The sequence below is a fragment of the Rana temporaria genome, chromosome 2 (assembly GCF_905171775.1).
Source record: "Rana temporaria chromosome 2, aRanTem1.1, whole genome shotgun sequence".
Taxonomy (NCBI): Eukaryota; Metazoa; Chordata; class Amphibia; order Anura; family Ranidae; genus Rana; species Rana temporaria.
Genome location: NC_053490.1, coordinates 318,371,693 through 318,384,942, shown reverse-complemented (window position 1 = coordinate 318,384,942; position 13,250 = coordinate 318,371,693). Strand labels below are relative to the sequence as shown.

Genomic DNA, 13,250 nt, shown 5'->3' with positions numbered 1-13,250 from the left:
CCCTGTCTTTCCTCCGCTCTCCCCTATGGGGAATCGGATGAATACGGACCGTGTGTCCGTATTCATCCGATCCGTTCCGCCGGACGGAAGAAAAAATAGGATTTTTTGTACTCACCGTAAAATCCTTTTCTTTGTCGTCCATGGACGGACACAGCCTCTTCATTCATGACAAAGTGGGTTATGTTCCCTGTTTACAGGAGAGGACTAGGCAGAACATGTTAGATACATATACATGTCATTTTAAAAACAGAGCTGAACAGCCCCGCCCAGGGGGCGGTCCCTCCGGACATAACCCTCCTCCCAGCAGCATGCAGCCTCAGTTCGTAACAAGCAGTACAAACCCAAAAAAAGGAGGGGTGGGTGCTGTGTCCGTCCATGGACGACAAAGAAAAGGATTTTACGGTGAGTACAAAAAATCCTATTTTCTCTTGTCGTCCATGGACGGACACAGCCTCTTCATTCATGACAAAGTGGGACGTCCCCAAGCAGTGTCAAAAAAATGAGGGGTGGGAACAGTATCAGTCAATAAAAACACACACAACTTCACCCCAAACAGGCAGAGCTCCTCAACGGAGGAGATGCAACTTTAAACAGCCGCCTGTAAAATCTTGCGGCCGAAGGAAGCATCTGAAGATGCACTCACATCAACCTTGTAAAATTTTGAGAAAGTGTGAACGGACGACCAAGTCGCCGCCTTACACACCTGTGAGACAGACGCCTGATGTCGGAAAGCCCAGGAAGCACCAATTGCCCTGGTGGAATGTGCCGTGACCGGAAACGGGGGCGCCCGCCCCCTAAGAGCATAAGCCTGTATGACAATCTGTCTGATCCACCGAGAAATGGTGGCTGACGAGACCGCCAGGCCCCTTTGTGGACCAGATACCGACACAAAAAGTGAGTCCGACCTCCGAAACGGAGCCGTAGCTGACAGGTACACCCGCAGGGCGCGTACCACATCCAAGGAATGAAGTGCAACCTCCCTAGGATGCACCGGCTTAGGGCACAAGGACGGAAGTACAATGTCCTCGTTAAGGTGAAAAGATGAAATCACCTTCGGAAGAAAGGAAGGTCGCGGACGTAACACCGCCTTGTCCCTATGGAGAACTAAGTATGGTGACTTGCAGGACAAGGCCGCCAGCTCAGAAACCCTTCTGACAGATGTAATCGGCACCAAGAAGGCCACCTTCTGAGAAAGCGTCAAGAGAGGGATCTCTCTGATGTCCTCGAAGGGAGATTTCTAAAGAACCGAGAGCACCAGATTCAAATCCCATGGGGGAAGAGGTGGTCTCAAAGGGGGAAGAATATGACGAACCCCCTGCACAAAAGTACCCACCAGCGAATGGGCCGCCAAAGGCCGCTGAAAGAACACAGCCAGGGCTGAAATCTGACCCTTAATGGTGCTTAAGGCGAGCTTTTGATCCACGCCACGCTGTAAAAACAGCAGGATTCTGGATACCAAATACGTCCGTGGACGCCAACCCATCTCCTCGCACATAGAGATGTAGGCCTTCCAAGTGCGATGGTAAATCTTCCTAGAGGAAGACTTCCTAGCCCGCAGCATAGTTGGAATGACCGAGTCGGAAAGACCTCGGTCCCTTAAAACCTGGCTTTCAATAGCCATGCCGTTAAAGCCAGCGACTGTAAAGCAGGATGGAGTATAGGACCTTGGGACAGTAGGTCCTCCCGCACTGGCAGCCGCCAGGGCGTATCCGCCACTAGGCGCACGAGATCGGCGTACCACGGACGCCGGGGCCAATCCGGGGCGATTAGGATCATCGGGATCCCCTCGGCCTCCACTCTGCGGAGCAGTCGAGGCAGCAACTTCAGTGGGGGAAATGCATAGATCAATCGATACTGACCCCATGGAGCTACCAACGCGTCTGACGCGTCTGCCCAGGGATCCCTGGACCTGGCCACGAACCTCGACACCTTGCGGTTGAGACGAGAGGCCAGGAGATCCACATCCGGATATCCCCATCTCCTGCAAATGAGTTGAAACACCTCCTGATGCAACGACCATTCTCCCTGGTCCAACATCTGGCGACTCAGGTAGTCTGCCTGCCAGTTCTCCACGCCTGGGATGTAGACCGCCGACAGAGCCGGCACGCTTCTTTCTGCCCACCTTAGGATGTGAGCGACCTCGGACGCTGCAGTCGAGCTTCGGGTTCCCCCCTGATGGTTGATATAAGCCACCGCCGTAGCGTTGTCCGACTGAATCCTGATCGGGCGGCCCTGTAACCTCCTTGACCACGAGGAGAGGCATAGCCTGATTGCCCGAAGTTCCAAGACATTGATCGGTAGACGGGACTTTGCTAGGGTCCAACGACCCTGGGCCGACTGGACCCCCCAGACGCCCCCCCAGCCCGAGAGGCTGGCATCCGTCGTAACCACGGTCCACTGGAGGGGGAGAAAAGACTTCCCTGCTCGAAGAGCCGGGGACCTCAACCACCAATTCAGAGAAGTCCTGACCAGATTGCTGACCTGAATCTGACGATCCAGAGACAATGGGGATCTGTTCCACTTGGACAGGATCTCCCTCTGTAGTACTCGGGTATGGAACTGGGCGTACGGTACCGCCTCGAACGAGGCTACCATGAGGCCCAGAACCCGCATACAAAACCGAAGAGACGACCACTTTCGGGATGTCAAAACTCTCACAGCAGACTGGAGCGTCTGCAATTTTTCCAGGGGTAGAAAAACCCTCGCCATTGAGGAGTCCAGAATCAGTCCCAGGTATTCCAAGCGCTGAGTCGGAACCAGGACCGATTTCTGAATGTTCAAGACCCACCCGAACTCTTGGAGGGTCTGGCTGGTTATAGACACGTCCTCCCTTAATTCCGAGGCAGAAGCTGCTCTCAGAAGGAGGTCGTCTAAGTAGCCCATGATGGCAATGCCTCGCTGTCTCAGCAAAGCTAGGATCGGCGCGAGCACCTTGGTGAAAACTCTTGGCGCTGACACCAGGCCAAAAGGGAGGGCCACAAACTGATAGTGATCCTCCCCGATAGCAAAACGCAGAAACCTTTGGTGACTTGCGCAGATTGGGACATGCAAGTATGCGTCCTTGATGTCCAAGGATGCCAGAAAGTCCCCCGAGTGGAGCGCACCTACCACCGAGCGAATCGATTCCATGCGGAACTTTCTGACCTTCACAAAGACGTTCAAAGCCTTGAGGTCCAGGATCGGACGGAACCCGTCCTTCTTCGGGACCACAAACAGATTTGAGTAAAAACCCTGAAACCTCTCGTCCTGCGGAACAGGTAAAATTACTCCGCAACCTAGCAGGTCCCTTACTGCCCCTAACAGGGCAGCCCGACGAGCTGGTAGGAGAGGGAGACTTGAGGGAAAGAATCTGTTTGGGGGATAGGAAAGAAACTCTATTTGTACCCCGAAGAGACCACCTCGCAGACCCATCGGTCGGAGAGCAGAGAGGTCCACCGAGCTGTGAACCTGCGAAGCCGTCCCCCCACCCATGAGTCGGGCGGGGGCAGGCCTTCATGCAGTTGCGGGCTTGGGTGCCGGCTTGTTTGGCTTACGCACCCAGGGACGTTTCTGTCCCCCAGCTGGGCCCCTGTCGGGCTGGGAGGGTTTACCCGCGGGCCCTGACTGACGAAAAAAGCGCTTCTGTGCGGGAAAAGAAGGACCCGGCTTGCGGCGGGGTTCCTTCCCCTTGGAGGACTGAGGGAGGAAAGTGCTTTTCCCTCCTGTGACATCTTTGATAATGTCGTCCAGAGAAGACCCAAAAAGCCTCTCACCCTTGAAGGGCAAATCCGCCAGGGCCTTCTTAGAGGCCTGGTCCGCAGACCAGCATTTTAGCCAAAGGAGGCGGCGTAAAACCACCGCCGAGACAGAGGCCCTGGATACCAAGGGTGCTGCATCTAGTGAAGCGTCACAAACATAGACAAGGCCCTGGACCAGTTGGTCAGCCAGTCTAATTACCTCGGATGGGAGCTGGTGCTCCTCCGCAGCCTGGCGCAAAATCTTTGCCCACTCAGTAAGTGTCTGAGACACCAGGGCAGTGGCCACAATAGGCCGCAAGGCAGACCCCAGCATGGTAAACATGGAGCGGGTCAGTGCTTCAGATCTTCTATCAGTCTGATCCTTAAAAGCAGGAACTCCCTCTACAGGGAGAGTGGTCACTTTGTTTAACCGGGCGACCGGAGGGTCCACCACCGGAGGAGAAGCCCACTTCTTTAAGACGTTCTCCTCAAAGGGGTATCGAACCGCCAGGCGGTGAGGGACTACAAAAGCCTTCTGCGGCTTTTCCCATTCCGCATCAATGAATTTATCAAAGAAGGGCACATAAGGAAAAACCTTAACAGAGCGGTCTAATTTGTGAGAACCAAAAGAGACCGAGCCCTCAGCGGATACCTCAGCTGTACTATCTAGCTTAAGGGAGTCCCTTACAGCATTGATAAGCTCCCTGACAAGTGCCTTATCATGCCCAGACCCAGTTACAGTGTCTTCCTCAGGAAGGTCCTGGTCCACGTCTTCAGATACAACAGAACCAGGCACCTGCGCAGCCAGGTCCTGGTCTGAGTCTGAACATTCCCCTGGGGATAGCGGAGGGAGGGGGCGCTTTTTACCCCCTTTACTGCCACATGCCGCTTCCACCCTGGCCACAAATGTCTCCAGGACTGCCGACAAGGAGTCTATAGTGAGTGCAGAAGCAGAGGTACCAGCTGCCTCTGCCATGCTGGGGGGGAAGTAGGACTAGATACTGACTCCTTTAAACCTGAGGAAAAAAGCTCCCAGGGCCCAGTTCAGAATGAACACAAAAGCCACCCACCACTCCTGCTGCGCTGACCGGGGGGGGGGAGGTGTACAGGGGACTCACCACCGGAGAAGAACTGCTCCGCGCCGCTGCCCGTGTCCTGCACACAGCGTGTGTGATGTGTGGAGAAGTCGTGAGGTAGTGGAATGCTGTGAGGAGAACGGCGTTGCGCGCCGTGAAAACCACCGCTAGAGGCCGATAGACTCAAGCAAGATGGCCGCCGAGCGTCCACGTGGAGCCTGGTGCGGCTACAGCAAAATGGCCGCCAATGGGATTTTCAATGTTAATTGAAAACCCACTAAAAAATGGCTCCAGCGCCGCCAGAACGCGGCAAACACAGCATTTAAAAAGGGGAGAAAGCCAGGAAAGGCTGCTCAGCCCCCAAACCTTAAAAAAAGTGACACTCCAAAGTAAAAAAAAAAAAAAAAGAAAAAAGAGACACATAGGCCAGGCGCACAGTACACTCCACCAGGTGTCCCCACCCCCGCCCCATCCCGACAGCATGCACAGCAGAGGGAAAAAAGGGGGAGCAGGGAAGGGAGGATACCCAAACCCCAGGAATGCCCAGCCGTACCACCCCACCTCAGAGGAAGGGACTGTACTTACCCGTCCTTGCGATGACTCACTGGTGCATTCCAGACAGGCATACAACCGCAATGGAGGTAGCCGTCAGCCCGGTCCACTGTGAGTGAGACAACACTACAGCTCAGTCATGTGCGGACCTCGGAGCAAAGCTCACTGGCCACCCCAGGAGTCATGGGGCATGTCGTGGCAGACCCAGCCTCTTTGCAAGGGTGTGCCCACGCTCGCTGGCCGAACTGAGAAGACTACAAGGATCTATAATATCCAGCCTGTCTCTCAGCCGACGGTTGTAGAAAAATAAAAATAAATAGAAAAATAAAACAAAATCCTTCTTCGGGCGTTGGGCCCAAAGGGAGCCATACGTCCTTCTCCTTTGCTAGGCAGAACGAAACTGAGGCTGCATGCTGCTGGGAGGAGGGTTATGTCCGGAGGGACCGCCCCCTGGGCGGGGCTGTTCAGCTCTGTTTTTAAAATGACATGTATATGTATCTAACATGTTCTGCCTAGTCCTCTCCTGTAAACAGGGAACATAACCCACTTTGTCATGAATGAAGAGGCTGTGTCCGTCCATGGACGACAAGAGAAATAGGGTTTTCTTCAGTCCGCAAAAGCGGATTTTTGCGGACCCGGATGTTTGCGGATGCATCATCCGCTAACGTCTGCAATCCCATAGGGATACATTACAAGTCCGTAAGCGGACTTGTAAAAAACGGACCGTTTGTCCGTACGTGTGAAAGGGCCCTAATATTTGTATTTGCTGTTTCTCACATGACCAAAAAACAAAGAACTTGTAGTGGGTGTGTTTTGGAAATCCTCCAGTAATTCACAAGCTAGTGTTCTCAGCTCATCGGATCAATGACAAAAGGGAGTAGGGTGGTGTGGTGCACCACAGCAGAACTTAGATTAAAAGTTCTGACTCTGTCATCAGGAAGGTACTGCAATGCTGGCTGTTGGAAAACAAAGCCGAAATAGTTGCCTGGCTTTAAATATGCTGTCAAAAAATGTCCGAAATGTACTAGCATTCCTGATCTCTATACTATTCCCAGGTAGTTTAGCCATTCAAAAAGCACTGAAGCCAAAGTTTCAGCATCACAGCCAGGGAACAAACATTCTCAAAAGGAGAGTTTAGCAATGGCAGCTTCCATGACTCCTTATGCCCCGTACACACGATCGATTTTTGACCGGCCAAACTCACATCGGAATTCCGACGGAATTCCATCGGAGTAAAAGAGAACATGTTCTCTAAACTTCGATGGAATTCCTCAGAAAAAAGTCTGATGGGGCATAAACGCGGTCGGAATTACCGATGGATTAAGTCATTCTGACTTTTTCCATCGGAAATTCTGATCGTGTGTACGAGGCTTAACAGGATTGACTCTCTTTAAGTTTTAATTGTTGGTCCTGACTGAAGCATTCATAAATCCCTGTCCCAGTAGGACGTGACGTTTCTATCACAGTCATACAGAAAACACATAAGTGCACACACAGTTACGTATTTAGTTTGAAACAAACACAAGCCATCGAGTTCAACCAATACAATAGAGATCAGTCATACTCAAATATGGATCTTCTATTCTTGCTAGGGGTTCCTGATGGTGTTTGCATAGTTCCAAGTCCAACGACACTGGCAGCATGACACCAGTGATCTTTTTAGCTGTCGATGAGTGAGGGCAGCATTCTGACCTGTACTGTAAAGAGGGATATTCTTCCCACTGCCCATCAATGTAAAAAGCATTTTCCTAATGACCCCAACATAATTGATTTAAAAAGGGGTTCCCTGATACCTGAAAATTTTAAAGGTGCCACTGGGGTAACGCATACGTGAGCAGTGAACGCATATGAAAGTGGTGTTCAAATCACACATGTGAGCAACCTGTAGAATTTTTTAAATGTCGCCTATGGAGATTTTAAAGGGTAAAAGTTTGTCGCCATTCCACGAGCGGACGCAATTTTGAAACGTGACATGTTGGGTATCAATTTACTCAGCATAACATTTTTTTTCACAATATAAAAAAAAAATTGGCTAACTTTACTGGTATCTTATTTTTTAATAAAAAAAAAGTGTATTTTTTCCCCAAAAAGTGCGCTTGTAGTAAGACCGCTGCGCAAATACGGTGTGACAGAAAGTATTGCAATGACCGCCATTTTATTCCCTAGGGTGTTAGAATAAAATATATATATATATATATATATAATGTTTGGGGGTTCTAGTTAGAGGGAAGGAGATGGCAGTGAAAACAGACAGGGAAAAATAAATAAAATAAACAAAGAAAGAAAGAAATGGGGGTGAGAGTTAGAGAGAGAAGATAGAAAGAGTGAGTTGGAGAGAGAAGAAAGAAAAAGAAAGAAAGATAAAATGTAAGAGGGGGTGAGAGAGAGCGCGAGTAGATAGATCAAATGAAAGAGAGAGCAGGGTGAGAGAGAGGATAGATAGATAGATAGATAGATAGATAGATAGATAGATAGATAGATAGATAGATAGATAGATAGATAGATAGATAGATAGATAGATAGATAGAATGAAAGAGAGAGAGAGAGGGGTGAGAAGAGAGAGAGACAGACAATGAAAGAGAGAGGGGGGGAGGATAGATAGAATGAGAAGAGAGCAGAAAGATAGAATGAAAGAGAGCGTGCGTGCGAGAGAGAGAGAGAGAGAGAGAGAGAGAGAGAGAGAGAGAGAGAGAAAAAATGAAAGAGAGATGGGGGTGAGAGATAAGAAAGAAAGAAAGAAAGAAAGAAAGAAAGAGTGAGTTGAAGAGACGAAAGAAAGAAAGAAAGAAAGAAAGAAAGAGTGAGTTGAAGAGACGAAAGGAAGAAAGAAAGAAAGAAAGAAAGAAAGAAAGAAAGAAAGAAAGAAAGTAAGAAAGAAAGAGAAGAAAGAAAGAAAGAGTGAGTTGAAGAGACGAAAGAAAGAAAGAAAGAAAGAAAGAAAGAAAGAAAGAGTGAGTTGAAGAGACGAAAGAAAGAAAGAGTGAGTTGAAGAGACGAAAGAAAGAAAGAAAGAAAGAAAGAAAGAAAGAAAGAAAGAAAGAAAGAAAGAGTGAGTTGAAGAGACGAAAGAAAGAAAGAGTGAGTTGAAGAGACGAACGAAAGAAAGAAAGAAAGAAAGAAAGAGTGAGTTGAAGAGACGAAAGAAAGAAAGAGTGAGTTGAAGAGACGAAAGAAAGAAAGAGTGAGTTGAAGAGACGAAAGAAAGAAAGAAAGAAAGAAAGAAAGAAAGAAAGAAAGAAAGAAAGAAAGAAAGAAAGAAAGAGACGAAAGAAAGAAAGAGTGAGTTGAAGAGACGAACGAAAGAAAGAAAGAAAGAAAGAAAGAAAGAAAGAAAGAAAGAAAGAAAGAAAGAAAGAAAGAAAGAAAGAAAGAAAGAAAGAAAGAGTGAGTTGAAGAGACGAAAGAAAGAAAGAGTGAGTTGAAGAGACGAAAGAAAGAAAGAGTGAGTTGAAGAGACGAACGAAAGAAAGAAAGAAAGAAAGAAAGAAAGAAAGAAAGAAAGAAAGAAGTGAGTTGAAGAGACAAAAGAAAGAAAGAAAGAAAGAAAAAAAGAAAGAAAGAAAGAAAGAAAGAGTGAGTTGAAGAGACGAACGAAAGAAAGAAAGAAAGAAAGAAAGAAGTGAGTTGAAGAGACGAAAGAAAAAAAGAGTGAGTTGTAGAGATGTACAGAACAGTTCGCCGGCGAACAGTTCCCGGCGAACATCGCTTGTTCGGGTTCTCCGCCGTTGGCGAACATATGCGATGTTCGGTCCGCCCCCTATTCATCATCATTGAGCAAACTTTGACCCTGTACCTCACAGTCAGCAGACACATTCCAGCCAATCAGCAGCATATCCTCCCTCCCTGACCCTCCCACCTCCTGGACAGCATCCATTTTAGATTCATTCTGAAGCTGCAGTCTTAGTGAGAGGAGGGAGAGTGTAGCTGCTGCTGATTTAATAGGGAAATCTATAGCTAGGCCAGTGTATTCAGTGTCCACTCCAGTCCTGAAAGACTCATCTGATCTCTGCTGTAAGGACAGCGTCCTGACAGCACCCCAAACAGTCCTTTTTAGGGCTAGTCCATCAGTCTGCTTTTTTTTCCTTTTTTTTCCTCATTTTTTGGAGTTAGATAGAGCAGGCAGGCAGGCTAGTCAGTTAGAGTTACAGTGTGTAGAGGATATATATGCATCCCAGGTTTTGTATATATATTTATACACTGTATTGAGTTTAGCTAGACTAGATCCGCTCTTTCTAATATACTGACAGGTGACAGTGTATACTGACAATGTAAAGGGGTCCAGAAAAGCAGGGTGCTGTGTAATGTAAAGGGGTCCAGATGTGCAGGGTGCTGTGTAATATAAAGGGGCCCAGTGGTGCAGGGTGCTGTGTAATAAAAAGGGGCCCAGAGGTGCAGGGTGCTGTGTAATAAAAAGGGGCCCAGAGGTGCAGGGTGCTGTGTAATATAAAGGGGTCCAGTGGTGCAGGGTGCTGTGTAATATAAATGGGTCCAGTGGTGCAGGGTGCTGTGTAATATAAAGGGGTCCAGTGGTGCAGGGTGCTGTGTAATATAAATAGGTCCAGTGGTGCAGGGTGCTGTGTAATGTAAAGGGGTCCAGAGGTGCAGGGGGCTGTGTAATGTAAAGGGGTCCAGAAGTGAAGGGTGCTGTGTAATATAAAGGGGTCCAGAGGTGCAGGGTGCTGTGTAATGTAAAGGGGTCCAGAGGTGCAGGGTGCTGTGAAATGTAAAGGGGTCCAGAGGTGCAGGGTGCTGTGTAATGTAAAGGGGTCCAGAGGTGCAGGGTGCTGTGTAATGTAAAGGGGCAATGCAGAGAGAGGAGTCTGAAGAAGAGGAGTCAGAGGAGGAAGGTGGATTTGAGGAGGTGGAGGACCAACCACAGCAGGCATCCCAGGGGGCCTGTTGTCACCTTTCAGGGACCCTTGGTGTTGTACGTGGCTGGGTGAAGGAAGAGACATTCAATGACGTCAGTGAGGACAAGGAACGGGACATGGCTAGCTTTGTATCCAACCTTGTGTAAATGGGGAGTTTGCGGTTGTTTGCGGTGCATTAAACGGGGAGTTTGGTCTGTCACTGTGAAGCGGGCGTAACCCTTACACTACCTGATCGATTCAACATCATACCTGATGTTTTAAAGCACGTTATTCCAAACAATTTAGGAAGGTCAGGTGATTTATGCCCTTTATGGATTAAAACCAGACTCTGCGTCAACTACGTGATTTTCCATGGGAGTTTTGCCATGGATCCCCCTCCGGCATGCCACAGTCCAGGTGTTAGTCCCCTTAATTCAACTTTTCCATCACTATTGTGGCCAGAAAGAGTCCCTGTGGGTTTTAAAATGTGCCTGCCTATTGAAGTCTATGAGGTTCGCCGGGTTCGCCTGGTTCGCGAACATTTGTGGAAGTTCGCGTTCGCTGTTCGCGAGCAGTAAATTTTATGTTCGCGACATCACTAGTGAGTTGGAGAGAAGAAAGAAAGAAAGAAAGAAAGAGTGAGTTGAAGAGACGAAAGAAAGAAAGAGTGAGTTGAAGAGACGAAAGAAAGAAAGAAAGAAAGAAAGAAAGAAAGAAAGAAAGAGTGAGTTGAAGAGACGAAAGAAAGCAAAGAGTGAGTTGGAGAGACGAAAGAAAGCAAAGAGTGAGTTGGAGAGAAGAAAGAAAGAAAAAAAGAAAGAAAAAAAAATGGTAAAGAGAGAGAATGAATAGATAGAAAAAAAAGAGAGAGCGAGAGAGAGAGAAGATAGAGTGGGGGAGAGGGGTAGAGAATGAAAGAGAGATGGGGTGAGAGAATTAGAGGAGAGAGAGGGAATATATAGTAAATAGAATGGGAGAAGAGAATGGGAGAAGAGAGAGAAGAGAGTAAATAGATAGAATGAGAGAGGATGACAGAGAGAGAATGAGAGAGAGAGGGGTAGAGAATGAAAGAGAGAGGGGGAGAGAGAGAAATTATTTAGTAACCAATAAAAGCTGTAAACAATCCCCAATAGAATGTGTGTGTGTGTGTGTGTGTGGGGGGGGTTGGTCCCGTGTCTGGCGATTACCGTACATAGACAATTGCCTGAATAGTTTGTCCCTCAGAGAGCCCCTAGTGATAGAAGAGCCGGGTGTATGAGGAGTTGTGTACACACAATGTATACACACACAATAAGGTGTACACACAGGCACAGCTCACCTGCACAGCTCCCAGTTGCAGTGTGTCGTACAGAAGACATGTAATGGACTACTCCCAGTCAGGTCCCTCAGCCTGCTCTCCCATTCAATGACTAAGCACATAGTAAAAGGCAGTTCCCGGGGTGTGTGATAGTCCGGAGCTCCTCATGTGATGGACCCATAGCTAGGTGCCCGCTCAGTGCACACACACACTCACACACACTCACACACTCCCAGCTACAATCACTTCCTTTTTCCGGATCTGTGATGAAATCCATTGTACACACAGTGCATTTAAAGTGATAGCACAAACCCTGCCCTATCATTTCACATGGGCAGGTATATTCTGTGGCAGTTAGTATCTTTATTACATTATCAGTCCTTTACCAGACTTGCAGGATTCCTAGCCGAGTCCTAGTCATTGTTCTCAGCACTTTCTGCTTTACAGGGACACTTTTTGAGGCATTGTCCTTGGAAATCTTCCTTCAGAACAAGATCCATGTTTATTTGGAAATTCATTTTCAACATCATTCAATACAACCTTTTTTCTCCTTGCTCCTCCCCTATCCCTTTCCCACAATTGAATAAACATTCTGCATTTTTTAAATGTTTTCTGATCTTTTTGGTGCTGGCAATGGCCGTATTACACATCCGAGCACAGGGGCGGACTGACAACTCATGGGGCCCCCGGGCAATAGGAGATTATGGCCCCCCTGGGCAATAGGAGATTATGGGGCCACACAGTATACACATACATACAGTATACATGCACACACAGAATACACATATACACACACTATAAAAAGGGTAATGGAGAGGCGGGGCAGATAAAATCTTGGGATTTTTTTAAAAAAACACAGATTTTTACATACTGTTCCTGGTTTTACTGAGGCTGGCAACCCTGATGGGGCCCCCTAGTGACATGGGGACCTCGGGCAGTGCCCGAGAGCCCAAATGGTCAGTCCGCCCCTGTCCGAGCAACATATCAGTGGATGGTGGTTTGGAGGACTCCAGAGCGGGAGCATAGACCTATATTGGGTGACAGGTGGTCTGTGTAATATTGTCAGGGTTCAAGGCTTCGTCTGGATGTCCTGGTAATAATGGTAGAGGGGCGGGAGGTATCCACTATTGAACCTCTGGTGACTGACACATTCATAGCTCATGAACTAGGACAGATTCTTTGAAAACCACCTCATAGGCCTTACTGTGGCAGTGGGTCTCAATGTGTGGAGCATGTGGTGTAGACATTTCGGTTGTACTTGAGTTCCTGCTTTCTGGTTATCATAAACTGGCACACCTGGAATAAGCTGTTGTAGGATAGGGTGACCAGACATCCCCAGTTTCAGGGGACAGTCCCCCGATTGAGGACACTGTCCCCGGACCAAGTCTGTCCCTGGTTTTGTCCCCAGATTGGATTTAATAGGGGGCAGGGGTAATTTCAAAGACAGTCAGTGCAGAATTAAAATAGAAAAATTAAAATTACACACCCCCGCTCTGCCGTGCCTACTAGCATAGGGGGGTTGTATTTTTCCATTATCTGTGCCCCTTTCTGATGATCATGTGCTGGTCGGAGCGGAGGGAATATTTCTTCAGCTTCGCTCGTATGTTCTTCTGCCTTGGCTCAAATCCTGGCCAGCCACCTGTCTATCTCCTTGCCTTCCCTGGCGGAGTGATCTTCCTCCGCTCCCCATCCGGTAGTAGCCGGGGCCCGAAGAGTAAGACTTGAGAGGCTGTGAGGCGGGCGGCGACGGGCAGAGAGT

At 48.4% G+C, this 13,250-nt stretch overlaps 1 protein-coding gene across 1 annotated transcript in view; it reads right to left on the bottom strand.

The window, feature by feature from the left end:
- Nucleotides 1-11,728, bottom strand: part of PHTF1 (putative homeodomain transcription factor 1) — a 245,573-nt gene extending 233,845 nt beyond the window's left edge. Inside the window, 1 exon segment of the mRNA XM_040339390.1 lies at nt 11,513-11,728. The gene's annotated coding sequence lies outside the window, so the exon portion shown is untranslated.
- Between the last annotated feature and the right edge of the window lie 1,522 nt (nt 11,729-13,250).